This window comes from Microcebus murinus, chromosome 3, assembly GCF_040939455.1.
Source record: "Microcebus murinus isolate Inina chromosome 3, M.murinus_Inina_mat1.0, whole genome shotgun sequence".
NCBI lineage: Eukaryota > Metazoa > Chordata > Mammalia > Primates > Cheirogaleidae > Microcebus > Microcebus murinus.
The window spans coordinates 80,846,200-80,862,165 of record NC_134106.1 but is presented as its reverse complement, the minus strand read 5'-3'; the positions used below and the strand labels follow the sequence as shown (position 1 = coordinate 80,862,165).

Below are 15,966 nucleotides of genomic sequence, written 5' to 3'. Positions count from 1 at the left end.
CCACGCAGGATGGTCCACACTCAAGACAGGAAAGAGAGGATGTGGAAACAGCCACAGAGGAGTCAGGGGACCACTACAGTGTGCTCCGTATGTGACACAACTGTTTCCATTCTGTAGAGAAATCAGTCACCCACACTCTGTTACACAGACATCCTAAAAACCCAACTGTGCCTTCAAGTACGGTCACCACTGATTTTCCTCCAGAGAAACGGCTTTACAAAACCATGAGCAAACAAAACCACTCCCACGGCAGGAAAACAGAAACTCACTCATCATCTCAGAAAGCCCAGGGAACACCAAAAACATGAGTCCAAAAAGCCTCGCTCACGGTAGATTGATGGCTTATTGACCCACGCAAATGGGACAAGGGAAGTTTTACTTTTATCATCAAGGATGCACAAGGATACAAAGATAAAGTAAAAATTTCCAAAGAGGTTTCAAGTGTTGCCATGAAATCTAAATTATTCGGCTATTACAAGGCGGGCAAAGCCATGACATTGGTGGTTACCGCTAAGGCACGTGGGTTTTAAGGGCTGGGGGGGGAATGAGACACAGAAAGACGTAATTACTGTCACAAGATGCTACAAACGGGAATGGGCCAGACCCGAGCCTGTTGACGGCTAGGTTGGAGTTTGACTTTTCCACTTCACCCCTGCAAACCTCCTGGGGCTCCTGGACCACAGGACCAGAACCCAGAGGCGGGATGGACCTCGTCTCCTATCCTTCGTCCCCTTCCTAAAGGCCCTGCCTTGCCCTGTCCAGCCTCTCCTCTAGGCTGGAAGACCATGCCTCTGAGAGGCCGTCCCCAAGCCCTGCCTCCCAATCGGGCAAGAGCAGCAGCTCTCTCTCTCAAGCTGGGATCAATAGATGGAGTTTCAGAGGACCAGGCAATCCACACAAGAAATTTTACATGGTTTTCACTTCTATAATTTTTTTTTTATTGAAGTAAAATGTGCACATAGTGAAATACAGAAGCCTTAAGTATACACAGTTCCATAAACTGTGACAACTGTATGCACCAGGAATACTCCATCAGGATACAGACCATTGCTGTCACCCCCCAAAGCTTCCTTGGGGCTTTTAGTAGTCAGCCCCCAAACACATAGCACCCACCATTCTGATTTCTCTCTCGACCTTTATGATCCTTTAACACGTAACGCCAGTGGGTTCCGGGTGGCTGGCTTAGACCTTCCCAGCACCCTCGTTCAGAGCCCAAGCCAGCATTAGTGCTGTGATCAGGCACTACCCAGCAATGCAGGGAAAGCAGTGGTTCTCAACCGGGTAGCGGGCATGACCCCTGAGGGAGCATTTCGGAAATCACGGGGAAGGAGACACTTTGGCTGATCCTCACACATTTAGTCTTGGAGGCGTGGATGCCAGACATCTGGGACAATACCAGGAAATTCCACTTAGTAAAGACTCATCCCTCATCCCTCACCCCACATGACCTGCAGAGATTCATGCCAATGGAAATATGTTTCTATTATTGAGAGCCCAGCCCCCAACTCCATTCCACATTTATGTAAAATACATATTGTTGGCATGATTTTTACACACGTTGAATTTTTCAGGAATGCAACTGCTGTGAAAATTAAGAAAAGAAAGGCCTTTGACTACCATTTAGACCTTGAGCAAGAGTTGCTCGTCCTTCAGTGATATTTGGATGACCACCAAGACTCACCTGTTCCAGGCTGCACCTGGAGCTGTCCCACCACAGCTACCCTGCAGTCAGTCTATAGAAAGTACTGAGTGATCTCACCAGGTCCTAGTTCAGCTCAGCCCAAGCATCTACATACTGAAATACACCATGTTAATACAAATTGCTTTTATTTCTTCTTCACAAGTACTATATTGATATTTTAAAATGCTCTAGGTAAGTTTTGTTACATCATTTCAGAATTATAAAGGGACTGTTTGAAATATTTGCGTAAAGATGAGGGCACTGGGTTTTGATGAAATGGAAAGTGACGGTATCTAACTTTTCATTTAACTTTTGGTCAGGAGTCATTGGCTGTATTTTCAGGGGTCCGTAAGATCTCAGGTTGGGGAAGCCAGATGTGCAGACCAGCATGGCTAGACCCCTCCTGTCAGCACTCCAATGAATGATGGTTTCCAAATTGCATTTACAGTTCAGGCCATTACAAAAGACATCCTAATAACACTCCTACACTGCCGGTGGACTGCAAACTGGTTCAGCCTCTGTGGAAAACAATATGGAGATACCTTAAAGCGATACGAGTAGATCTGTCATTTGATCCAGCAATTCCACTACTGGGCATCTACCCCAAAGATCAAATGACACTGTACAAATGGGATGCTTGCCTTCCAATGTTTAAGCAGCACAGTTCACAATCACAAAGGTGTGGAAACAACCCAGGTGCCCATCAATACATGAGTGGATTAATAAAATGTTGTATATGTATATCATGGAGTACTATTCAGCTTCAAGAAACAATGATGATACAGCACCTCTTGCATATTCCTGGATAGAGCTGGAACCCATTCTACTAAGTGATATATCTCAAGAATGGAAAAACAAGCATCACATGTACTCACCAGCAAATTGGTATTAACAGATCAACACTTAAGTGGACATATAGGAATAACATTTACCGGGTGTCAGGCGGGTGGGCAAGGGCAATATATGTAACCTTAACATTTGTACCCCCATAATATGCTGAAATTAAAAAAAAGACATCCTAAAACTTGTTCTTCCCACCTTTTTATGGGGACCTTCAGGAGAAAGTTCCCACTTCTCTTTGTCCCAAGAGTGCTTTTTCTCCTGAGCACTTTGCTTTCATCTTAAAGACACTGAAGCCCTGTCTGCTTTCCTCTTTCCCAGTGCCTGCAAGCAAGCATATTTGTGTTGTCAATCTTGCCTACACATTAGAACCACCTGGGGGGCTTTAAAAATACCAGAGCCTGGCACCCCCCCCCCAGAGATGCTAGTTTGTTTGCTCTGCATCCAGTCCCAGCAGTCATCAGAGTGCCCGGGCAATGCTAAGGTGCTGGCCGGGCTGGGACGCTGGGTTTACCAGAGGCATCTGCAGCCCACTTGGGCAACTTCACAAGCATTTAGGCCATCGAGGTTACATTTTACACATATCTAGCCTCATTTCAAGCTCCACTTCATCTCCACTCTTGTTTTTCTTTCATCTCACCTTTAATTTATGGCACCTCTCTCCTCTCCTGCCGTGAGTCCTCTTGGTAAGTCACAAGTAGCTCTCTCCACCACTCTGCCACACACATGAAGAGGAGACAGCACAGAATCCAAAGACACGCAGGTGACTAGAGCCTTGGGGAGCTCCAGTCCTTTTTAACACTTGGTAGGACGGCTCGGTGCTGAGGCCCCTCTACACGCCCCCTGTGCTAGGCGTGGCCAGGAGGCTGCAGCTGCGTTTCCCGGGGCCACAGCAGACAACCAGAGGAGACAAAAGCTGCTGGCAGTGCAGATCCTCGTCCTGTGCCTCCAGCCCACCTAACAACCTCGAGGAGAGGGAAACACAAACCACGCACCCACTCACAGCAACAGATGGGTACCACTGAGGGCCTGGGCTACAGCCAGTGAGTCAGAGGTGCCCCTGACAACGTCTCTCCTTTAAAGTGGTAAGTTCATGGGGGATCCATCGTGCAGCACAAGAATATGCAGATCTCTGTACCTCCTCCCACACACACACACACACACACACCATCGTAGTTTCACCACAATTGACTAGCTTTGCCCTTTTGATTAATGAGAAGCTCTTTCCATTATGTTTCTGTTTGCAGGTGGACACCCATCTTGCGTCCCAGCCACAGGTTTCCGTATCTCAGCAGCCCTGCTATTCTCCAAGGAACAACAGATCTTCATCTCTGCCCATCATCTCCTCCTCCTCTTCCCTGAGACACCGAGTGGTGTCCTCCGGGCAGCCAGTATGCCCACATCCTGCTCAACGGGGCAGATTTCAAAGACCTTCCTTATGAAGAGAGACTGCCAATGTCCTGTCACACGCCTCAGCGAGAAGACAGAGGTTTTCATTTGTATTATTCACTGCTGTAACCCAGCACTCACCACAGTCCCTGGCACATAGTAGACATCAAGTAAGCATTTGCTTAATAAATACATGAATCTAATATTAAGTAGCATTTCTCCAGTAGTGGAGAATTTACTCAAAAGCTGTTGCATGTTGTGGAACCATACGGAAAATCTTGATGCCACATTATGACACAGAGGGAATAGGAGAGCCTCTTGGAAATGGGGTGCTTAGCCAAGATCAAACCTTGCTCTGCCAAGGACAAGTGAGAATTCACATCAAACGTCCTTTCTGGGATGGCATGGAGGCCACAGGAGGGCGAACGGGCACAGGCAATGCTCCGCAGGCAGCAGAGTGGCAGCTGGCCAGAAAGGACAGAAAATAAATCAAGGCTCCACACACCCTTTGTGTCTAGCACAAAAGTTAATGTAGGGCGTGAATACAGAATACTAAATAAAATATCAAATAGGATCTTAAGTAACAAATTAGAAGGGAGACAATGTCAGTAGCTGCTAGTGTTAATAAATTGGGTGGGGAAAGGGGCAGAGAATGTCCCCAGCACCACTGCTGGCTTTCCTTGGCCCATCTAGAGTTGCAGAGTTCCATTTCATCTGTTCACCTTCCAGAAACTCGGCACTGAATCACAGTGACCCAGGCATCACACTGCAGTGGTGAAGGGACCTTGGCTCAGCTTTTCTCCCTGTCATCAGTGGTCCAAGTTCACGGTATCCCTTGCCTCGGTTCCTGGGATGTGGAGCTAAAACCATGGAATGTGCCCATCTGATGAGTGCCCCAGCCCCCAGGAAACACTGTGGAGGAACATTCCAGAATCACATCTGCACACTCTCCTGAGCCTCCCTCCCCGCAGGCACAAAGCCCTGGTAGCCAGGGACTGTTGGGAGCCATCACTAGGAAAAGTAAAAGACGCAGGGATTTGAATCCAGAGGTCTAAACTCTCCTGGGTGCCAGTCGTCCAACAAGCTACTCCCCTACCTGTCTACGCCTGTGCTTCCTCCGCTGTAAAACAAGCATGATGACAGCACCTTCCTCACAAAACTGCTGGGAGGATAAAAGAGCAGTGGGTGTTAAGGACCTTGTAAACCGTAGGTGCTGGGCTTGCTTGTTGTAAATAGTGTCTTCTTGGTGTCTATTCCCTGTAGCTACACTGCCCAGCTTCCTCCTGTATCCGAAGGGGCAACAAGGTACCCTTCCCAGCGCGGTTAGAGCCTCATCCGTCATACCTCGTTAGCAGACTGACTCCTCTGAGCCTAAACCCCTAAAACGGACACTCCTGAACAGCTGAACTTGGCTGGATTAAAATGCCTGGAAGCAATTCACACCGGGAGACACACGTCTACCTGCAACCACGCTCCAGAATGGTCGGCAAGCTCCCCCCAAAGATGCGAACAACCTCCACTCCTGCTTCACACAAGAAACACACACGCAGGCGTAAGCGCCATCACCTTGTTGCACAACGAACTCTGACAACCAAGTGCACTTTAGGAAAGACGCTTACCGCGCACCGCAGAGCAGGGAGCCCACGAAAGTGTCAAAGCCACAGCCCGCCCTCCCGCCAACCCATTCCGGGGAGGCCCCAGCTTTCTCCTACCTGGAGGAGCCCCCGTGGGGGGGGGGCGGAGGTGAGAGGATCACAGCCCGGGGCGCAACCCGGCTCAGCCCGGCGTGGCGGGAGCCCTAGGAGCCCAACGAGGAAAGCTCCGGGGCTCGGGCGCACGCCGGTCACATTCCCGCCGCTCCCTGGGGGCGCGCGGGGCAGGCCGGCGCCCCCGCTGCCCTGCCCGGCCCCGCTCCGGCTCCTCTGGCCGGCGCCGCGCGCTCCGAGTGGGCTCCGGGCGCCGGGCACGAGCTGCGCCCGCCCTCGCGGCCCGGAACTGCGGGGCGCGGCTCCCGCTCCGGCCCAGCCACCGCGGGGGCGGGGAGCGGGCGGAGGCGGCTCGGCCGGGCGAGGCCGCGGGCGGCGGCAGACCCCGGGGACCAGCGAGCCGACCGGCTGTCCCCCACGCCCCGCCCGGAGGCGCAGGAGAGGCTGGACCGCCCCTCCGGACGCCGCTCAGGCCTGGGCATCCCCGCGGCCCGGCGCCCCCGCCAGGGGTCCCGCCAGTTCCAGGGCTGCCGCGCGCTCGGTAACGCAGCCCGGCTCCTTGAGGGGCGGCGACGGTGGTCCCGCGAAAGTTAGCTGGGACAACTCACCTAGCCATCGCGACCAGCCTCTACCACCCCATTGAGCTGGGGGGCGACCAGCGAATTGAGCTGGCGACCCGCAAGACATCAGATGGTGAAGCAAGTGCCAACTCCTTAGAGCCCGGAGCGGCCTCGAGCTGCGGCTGGCTTTGTGAACTTGGACGAGTCTCTAACTTCTTCGTACCTCCAGTTCCTCTTCTGTGAAATGGATCATAACAGCGCCTACCTCATGGAGTGGTTGAGGACATTAAATGAGCTAAGACATATAAAATTAGCGCCAGGCACAGAGCTGATACTACATAATCGTTATTGTTTTGGTTTTATTGATATTGCTATGCACCTGGATGAAAAATCAGTTTACTTGCCATACAATCTTGATAGCCCACTTCACTTCGGGACAGACCTGGAGTACAGTACTCTTTCTTTTATTTTCTCTCTCTCTCTCTCTCTCTCTCTCTCTCTCTCTCTCTCTCTCTCTCTTATTTCAGCATATTATGGGGGTACAAATTTTAAGGTTTCAAATAATGCCCTTGGCCCCCCTCCCCTTGCTCCCACCGGCTCACTTTGCAAATGAGAATTCACACTCACAGAAATGCAAGAATGGTCAAGGTCATAAGGTGCCTGGCAGGATCACACCTATGACTCCAAGGAGGGGGGGCTCTGGGTCCGGCCAACAGCCCTGGAGGCTGAAATCTGTTCTTCCCGTTTCACTTGGCCTGTGACTGGACCCTCCAGATTGGAGGATTTAATGGACCGTCCTCCACGGAGAGGTAAATGATGATTGCTTCCTTCTTCCAGTGCACACCGACCCTGCTGGCATCCCTTGCAGGCTGGGCACGCTTTTGTTTCCCTAATGCATCCTGATACATCCTGTCAGAAACCCAAGAATTGAAGTAACTGGAGCCTCAGCTGCCCAGGACAATTGCAGGATGGGGAGCATGTGAGGGAAGGAGCAGCAACAACTAACTCATCAGCCCTAAAAGCTGCCTTGTGGCTTGGCATGATGACAAGTTCTCATTTAAAAAAAAAAAATCTGGTTTCAGAAGCTTGAACGTTTTCTTCTTCTGACTCAGAAGAGCAGGCTCACGTCTGGGGCCAGTCATGCGGAATTATGAGAATTCGTTACCTGCCCTATCTCTCAGTACTTTCCTCATACAGCAGTGGTGTTCACAGCCTTGACTCCACTCAGAGTCGCCGGGAAGATGTGACAATCTCATGTTCAGATGGGTCATGTCAGGATATCTGGGCCTGAGGCCCAAACTTCAGTGTTTTTAAAGCTCCCAGGTGATTCCAGCATGCAGCCTGGGCTGCGGAACTACTGCTCGTCTAAGCGCCCACAGCAATGCCATTACTCTGAATCCTCAACCCAAAGCTACTGCAACACTCTGTCCAAGTGGCAGCTAATGACCGCGACAAAGGTGGACCTGGCTCGATGCTACGGAACTGGGGTGGAAGCTCTGTGCTGGTGAACATAAACCGGTCCTGCCATTTACATTATGAAGGTTTTTAAGAAGTTTATCAGTAGAAAGTGAAATTGATTTGTAGAAATAAAAACTACAATTTTCCCCTTTTTTTAAGTGTGGACCCCTCCCAACCATCTCTACCCAAGTGTCCTGCTAGATACATGGGCCTCTAGATCCAGATAGGACTGTCAAATGCCCACCCATCACAGGACTGCCATTTGAAGATCTTCTCTTCTTACCTTATAACCACTGTTTTATCTAGGACCTTGAGATCAACTCCTTCTTCACTCAGCCACGCTGACCACTGCCACTGACTTTCCCTTTCCCTTTATTTCTTTTCCTTGGATAACTTGTGAGTCCACCTGCCTCACTTTACCCCCTGGGTTGGAGGCCCCCATAAGGTGGAGACTGCCATCCCTGTGCTGCCCTATGCTCTGGTCTCAGCACTACACAAATGCTCTGAACACACCCATGTGCTTCAACGTAGGTATATCAACTGACGTACGCTGATGATGTACGCTGATGATGCAACTCAGCAGCTCACATCCTGGACAAAAGCTTACAAGGAACAGAAATAGCTTTTTAGCCTCTGGACATCTTCTGGAGTGCCTCCCTCCCCCTCGGAAATGTTTATCATTCAAGAGATTTGGCCCTCTGCCATCCACTCCCAGGCCACCTTCCTTAAGCAAGACTTTATCCCCTGCAGATTTTCAGTCTCTTCTCCACTTGTCAAGCTGATCAAGTCCCAGGATGCTCTTTCAGAAGAGTTTCTAATAATGCGCATGAAACAAAATCTCATTGATCGATACAATGTGCTCTGATGCCTGAAAAATAAAACATTTCCCATGGCCTATGTGGCAGGACAACATTTGAAGAGATTGCCCATTATAAACATTAACACTAGCCTTGAAAAGAGAAGAATTTTATGCTTGTGTCCTTGAACCCCCAAAGCCAAAGTGTTGGAGAACTTAGACCATAAATCCCATATCATAAAGCATGAAGTGTAGAAGATTACATGGTAACATAAAGCTATTTGTTCCCAGTCAAAGGAGCAGAGTTGACCAGTAGGTGCGAAGGGGAGAAGAAGAGGGAGGTAGCCAATGTTTACTGGATCCTGAAATATTTCTAAGAGGTGGCCCAGAGCCCCCACTCTCTAGCACTACCAAACAAGAGAACCCCTGGCCCTTGGACTTGTGGCTTGCCAAACAAGCATGGTCACAGCTGAAGTTTGTAAGAGCAGAGGATGACCAGAACCCCGCCTGGACACAGGACAACCCTTCATCACCTCCATCCCCTTCACTCTCACTACCCCCCAAAGAACTCCAATGACCCTCCAGAGGAAATAAAAGCAGGGTTTGGAGGGTGAATAATTCTGAATAGATTGTGTCATTACCACCAAGGAGACTCAGTCTTGAGCCAGTAGAAACAAAACAACTTTAAATTAGTGAGATTTTTTTTCTCCCATCCCATGGAAATAGGAACTTGTAAGTGAAGTTCACTTCAATTGTAGAGAAATAAAGAAAATTACACTTTTGCACGCAGGCCTCTGTGATCTTAATTTGCTACACCTATTTTTGTTATTTATGCCACTGCCAGTAATCTGTCACGGAACCATAACGTAGACCCGAAACCACTGTCCTAGATGGACTTCCTTCTCCAGCCCAGTTTGCTTGCTGCTCTCACACATTTTCCACTACCGACCTCCAGATAACCATTCTCCTATCTAGGCTTTCACCACCTCCCCTCTCTATAATTCCTCACTTCCAGTGGACTCAATGCTCCCCTTTTCTCTGGGCAGATATTTGTGGACTACTAAGATCATCTTTCTGTTCAGTTTCCTCTGATTTTATAAGACCTTTTCCAAGAAGAAAGCCATGTGTGAATGGGAGATAACAGTAGATGAGAAAGTGTAACATATATCCTAAGATAGTCATAGACAATGAACCATTTCTTAATCTCCTTTACAGGAGGAGGAAAAAAGGGTGGACATGACAGGCAGACTGGCCAATTTTTTGTTCTGATTGAAGCTTGAATCTTGGTCAATGAAGGGAAATGACCGAAAGAGGCTTCTTGTACCTGGTTTTTCCCAGGAAATAGCACAGAAAGTTCAGAGGCTGATAGAACTGGTAACTTCCAAGTACTGCTGCACCTAACAGAACCGGATTGGTGGCCTCTGTCTGTCTTATGCCTGATGGCTTCAGTTTAATGGTTGCTTTAACATGTGAAACTTAAAGCACCAAGAACTGAACTATTGCCATCCAAAAGGCAGCCCTTCCCAGCATCCCCACATCATCCAAGACATGCCTGTTGAAACCTCTGTCTGTGCTCCATCCTATACCAGAAACTCAGCAATAGTGAAGCCCTAATCTTATTTTTAAATAAAATACTCTTTCCTTAGTAATTCTACCTGGTTCCACCATCTTTGGCTCTCTGCAAGTCTCTGTAATTGGTCTCTGAGTTTTGTCAATTTTCCTTTTCTGCAATTGCCTTCCAAAATCCCTTTAACCCTTTCTGAATGTAACTGCTAATTTTTCTCTAAGTGGTTTTCTTTGAATATGCCCAGTGTAGTAAACAAAAGATGGCTGAAAATTCCTTGCTCTTCATCTAATTTAGAGGTGAAGTCTAGTTTCCCTCCCCTTGAATCTGGGCTGGCTTCAGTGACTCACTCAACCAATTTCAACCAATAGAGTGTGGTAGAATTGACTTTCTGGGACTTCTGAGCTCAATCATAAAACATCTTTCAGGTTCTTCTGGGGCCTCTTGGAACACTCACTCTTGGTGCCCAGAGCTGCCGGTAAGAAGTGTCACTGTCCTGAGACCTCCTGACTGTTAGAAAGCCCAAGCCATATGGAGGCCACATGTAGGTGCTCCAGTCCACAGCTCCAGCTGTCAGCCAGAGTCACCTCCAGTTATGGGAGTGCACCATTTCAATGTCAGGCCAGTTAATTCTAATCAGTGGCTAGCTGACTACATCCACATGAAGAGGCCCAAATGAGAACCACCCAGCTTAGCCCCACCACCCAACGCAATCATGGGAGATAATAATACATTATTGTTTTAAGTCACAGAGTTTTAGGGTAGGCTGTAGCACAATTATAGATAACTAAAACAATGACTTACTCATGAATGTGTCATGGTTCTCCCTGGCTTATCCTGTACCATAAAGTCAGCCTAGCATGCGAGGTATCTCAGAATTAAAACAACACCTCTGCCATCTCCAGCATCACCTCTGAACACTGTTCAGTTACAGAGAGCTTCCTTAAGATCATTATTATGACAATCTTACCAGAAAACAAAGGGAAAATGAGAGATATGAGACAGTCAAATAGGTTTAGGTTTGAATACTACTTTGAGTAAAAAAAGTAACTAAAACTATGTACTTTTAAGTAAGTGTTAACTGTTAGAATGATTTATTTTCTAGTTTTATTCTTCAGTGTTTTCTAAGAAATAGTGCAGCCCATGAGAATTTAGTCTCCACTACCCTAGGCACTTAGAGGAGTGAAGAGTGGGCCACTACTTCCATCAACAGAAGCAGAAGAAAAGTCTGGTCAGACTCAGGAGTGCCACATTTGTTCAATCATTTCCCTGATAACCAAAGATTACGTGAACACCCAAATGTCCCTCTTGTCTTTTTGCAAAACAAACAACTTGGCCATGACTCAGCAGCAGGTGAACTGCTGTCCAACACTAATTACTGTTATCCATGACAGCCTGGAGGGAGAGTGGGAGCTGGGAAAGGTCTCTTCCTTGGGTCCAAGGCTTGGGAGAACAAGCTATAGTACCACTGATTCCTTCTCTGCCTCTTGCACCCTCACAATAAATCACTGTCTTAAAAACTTCCATGGCAGGCGCTGAGCTGCTCCTACTCTGGAATAGTTAGACCTGCCCATGAGCTCAGAATATGATCTAGAACTGCGTTCCCCAACCCCTGGGCTATGGACATGTACAGTACCATGGCCTGTTAGGAACCAGGCTGCTCAGCAGGAGGTGAGTGGCAGGCAAGCCAGCAAAGCTTCATCTGTATTTATAACTGCTCCCCATTGCTCACATCACCGCCTCAGCCCTGCCTCTTATCAGATCAGTGGTGGCATTAGATTTTGCATTATGGTGAGTTGTATAATTATTTCATTATATATTACAATGTAATAATAATGGAAACAAAGTGCACAATAAATATATTGCACTTGAATCATCCTGACACCATCCCTCCATACCCCAGTCAGTGGAAAAATTGTCTTCCATGAAACTAGTCCCTGGTGCCATAAAGGTTGGGGACCACTGCTCAGAACATAAGCTGGTATTGTCCTCACAGGAAGCCAAAGCCACTGGTACTTGAGACTTCCTGAGAGTAATAACCGTAGAAGTCTGTGATCTCAATTCACCAGAAAGAGCATAAACGACTCAGGACCCACGCTGAACCAGACTTTGGGCAGAGGCCCCCTAAGTGTGACTTATGCATGGTTCTCAAGAGTTGGCTACAAGGATTCCCTCACGAATCCTCTAGATTTGTGGTATCCTACACATGTAGCTGCTAGAAATGTGTTGTTGGAGACTCAGACCCTCCACATTCCAACGACTTGTCCTGACTTGTCCTACGCAAGGAAAATAGCCTAAGACGAAAATAGCACCCAGCCCCCCAGCTATAGTTCCGAGAAGAATGCATTCCATGACGTGCTTGCTCCAGGGCATGCTACCTGCAATTGTTCCCGACCCCCTGCCAGGTTGGGATGCTGATTGGGGCTGATTAGCCCACACCCAAGCCTCATCATCCCCCCACTCTATTTTTCTGTTTCTACTTCCTTGTTTTCTGTATATAAAACCTACTAAAAATCCAAGTAAAGTAGACCTTGACAACCCTTTGCTTGGTCTCGTTCCTTTCTCTCACCCATCTCTTTCAGGCACGGTCCCCCTCGTCCCCCCCCCCCCCCCCGCGAGTAACAGAAGGTCCCGCGGGCCGGGAAAATGTGTGGCTATTTAAATTATTTAAAATTAAATAAAATTAAAAATTTAGTCCCTCAGTAGCACTAATCACACTTCAAGAGCTCAATAGCCACATATTGCTGGTGGCTACCATATTGGACAGAGCAGACATAGGACATTCCATTGTAAGGGCCTGATTGCACCCCAAAGCTGCTGGCTCACTTGTGCGAGCCCGGATAACAGAAAATGGGCCCAGGGGAGGAGTAATCGGCTCCTGGAAACTGCTAGCTTGGGGCCCAAAGGTAGAGCTATCGGCTAAACGCATATTTCTGCTTCTGAGAATCGCTTGCTTGCAGCTGGACGCATAGGTATGGGGCCAGATAAGGGAGAAAGCCCCCTTTGCCGCCGGCGGGCTACCAGTCCACCAATCATTTTAAAGACTAACACGCACAATCAGCTTATACAGCGCGGGTGTTCAAGAGGGAGGGGGGATAAAAGGGGAGCCCCAGCTTTGGTCAGGGTCCTTGCCTAAAAGAGCGGCCACTGCGCTGGCACTCTAGGGCCTGGACCCTGGCTAGCCAGAAAATAAAGCTCCTCTTGAGTGATTGCATCCTTGGTGTCTTTGTTCGTCTGCCTGGCGGGGTGCAGGAAGCCGGTCCCTAACACCATCACTGCAGAATACTGTATTCTGTTGGACTTTGCAGCTTAAAGTCTAGACAATTCAGGAACACTGGAACAAAGGCTCTTCTCTGAAAAGCTGGTCTTCATCCCCAATGGACAGTCTGTTCATTTTAAATCTGTACCTGAACAGGAATCTTCTTTGCACCCTTCCTCTTTCCTTGCGATCAAGTAGGTGATCATTTAGTCTGTCTTTCATTGCTCAGCTGAATCCTATCTGCTCATATGTTCCCTCTATATTTTAGGTACTCCGTTTGTAAATTACTGGAATTACCTTACATTAATTAATATAATGATTTGTAAATACATGGTTTCATGTCCATATTTTTGTTTTTCTAGTAAAAATAAATGTAAGATCTTCATAGTTAGGAACCCATGTATTTTTCAGGGCTGGGGAATCTTTTCATCTGCTGTCCTAAAACACTCATGTACAATCAGATCAATGCCCAGTATGTCAGAAGTAGTCAACAAACTGGCTAAAAAGGAGGATGCAAAGAGTTTTTTATTGTAGGTGTTACCCCAAAGTTCTGCTCCCCACAATGGCAACACTGGTCCCAGTCACAACGTCACTAAATGAGCAACAGATTATTTATTACCTTTTGATTAAAAGAAACAAAGGCTTAAAATATAATTACATTAACAAATGAAATTGTAAAACCTTAGTATGTTCTACATTTTTGTCATTCCTTTTTGCTTATTCTCTAAGAAAAAAATCATTTATGGTGCTTTGCCCTGTTCCTTTGACATATTAATTGTGTGCATGTCAAGTTAACTTCTTGATTTCTCAGCTAAATCTGGGTACAAAAATAATGATGCAGAGAAATAGTCTCTAAGAAAGAGAGTGAAGAGGTACAGGTATGCACTCACAGCCTAGGGTTTTCTAAGAGCATGGGGAACATGTTGGTCCCAGCATGTAAAAGTTGGAATGCAGAAGAAAGTCACAAGTTTCCTAAGGTGAGAGATTTTTTTTCCCTGATGCTGTTCCAGGAAAAGGAAAGAATCTTAGGAAACAAATGATGATTAAGAAGGTATGGAATGCTTTTTCTGTTTTCTCTGCTGTGTGTGGAAGTAGTGATGTAGGTACCTGGAAGACCTAGGAAAAGCCAGAAATTTAGGAAAGACCCTGAAACGGACTGCAAAAAAGGCAACCTCAGCCAGAGAGGGTAGGAGGCAGAGAACACCAACAAATATGGTGCGGGGCCCACTGTGGGCTTAGGGGCGGGATAGTCTCTGCCATCATTAGCACCTCACATACAGATCCTGCATATCTTTTGTTAGATTTGTCCCTAAGTTTTTAATATTATCGATGCTATTTTAAACAGTATTGTTTTTAAATTTTTATTCCTGAATGTTCATTGTTAGTATATAGGTATGCAACTGATTTTTGTATATTGATCTTACAGCCCACAAAACTCACTTATTAGTTCTAGTAGCTTTTTTATATGTTCCATAAGAATTTCTACATAGACCACCATGTTGTCTGCAAATAAAGACTGTTTCTTTTCCAATCCAGATGCTTTTTTATTTCCTTTTCTTGACTTTTTTGCACCAGCTAGATCCTTTATTACAATGTTAAATAGATGTGGGCAAAGTGGACGTTCTTGCCTTGTTCCTGACCTTAAGGGAAAGTTTTCACTAAGTATGATGTTAGCAGTAGGTATTTCATAGATGCCCCTTATCGGGTTGAAGAAGTTTCCTTTTATACTTTCCTTTATATACTCTAATTTTCTGAGAGTTTTCATCAGGAATAGATTCTGGACCTTGTCAAATGTTTTTCCCACATCTATTGAGATGATCATATTGTTTTTCTTTTTTTTTTAGTTTTATTAATACAGTGAATTACAATTATGTTTTGCCAATGCTAAGTTAATCTTGCATTCTTAGAATAATGCCTACTTGGTCATGATGTATTTGCCTTTTAATATATTGTTGATCTTGATTTACTAATATGTTGTTTAGAATTTTTATACCTATGTTCATGAGGAATCTTGGTCAGTACTCTTATTGTAATGTCCTGTCTTGTTTTGATTTCTGGGTAATATTAGCCTCACAGAGTTGAGTAGAACTCATGAGTTGAGAAGCATTTGTACCTCTTCAATTTTTTGTAATAGTTTGGGTAGAATTGCTATTGTATCTTCCTAAGTGCTTGGTAGAATTCAAGAGGGAAGTTATTAGGGGCCAAAGTTTTCTTTGTGGGATGGTTTTTAACTATAAATTCAATTTCTTTCATAGATAGAAAGCTATTCAAGTCATCTGTTTCTTCTTGAAAGAACCTGGTAGCTATGTCCTTCTGTCAAAGAATTTGTTCATTTCATCTAAGTGTCAATGTTTTATGCATTATTTTATTCTTAATATTCTCATTATCCTTTTACTATTTGTAAAGTAATAATATGTAAGTGATAGTGATATCACCTAATTTTTGTTATTGATATTTCTGTCTTCTCACTTTCAGCCTTGATCTGTCTGGCTAGATAGAGGTTATCAATTTTATTGATCTTCTCAAAGAATCAGCTTTGGTGTCATTGAGGTTTTCTCTATTATGTCTCTGGTTCCTCTTGACTTGCTTTTTTCTTTGATCTTTATCCTTTATTATCTTTTGCTTATTTGCTACCAAGCACTTGGGAAGATACAATAGCAATTCTACCAAAACTGTTACAGAAAATTGAAGAGGTATAAATGCTTCTCAACTC

At 46.2% G+C, this 15,966-nt stretch overlaps 1 protein-coding gene across 7 annotated transcripts in view; it reads right to left on the bottom strand.

Moving 5' to 3' along the window:
• Window positions 1-15,966, bottom strand: part of IL1R1 (interleukin 1 receptor type 1) — an 87,448-nt gene that overhangs the window by 44,629 nt on the left and 26,853 nt on the right. The window contains exon 2 of one of the 7 annotated variants that reach the window (XM_076001058.1): window positions 3,162-3,486. The exons of 4 other annotated variants lie outside the window; for them this stretch is intronic. The gene's annotated coding sequence lies outside the window, so the exon portion shown is untranslated. Of the gene's footprint in view, window positions 1-3,161; window positions 3,487-5,622; window positions 5,902-6,224; window positions 7,912-15,966 lie in introns of those variants that run through there. 2 more of the 7 variants (XM_076001059.1, XM_076001057.1) reach the window with 2 other exon arrangements.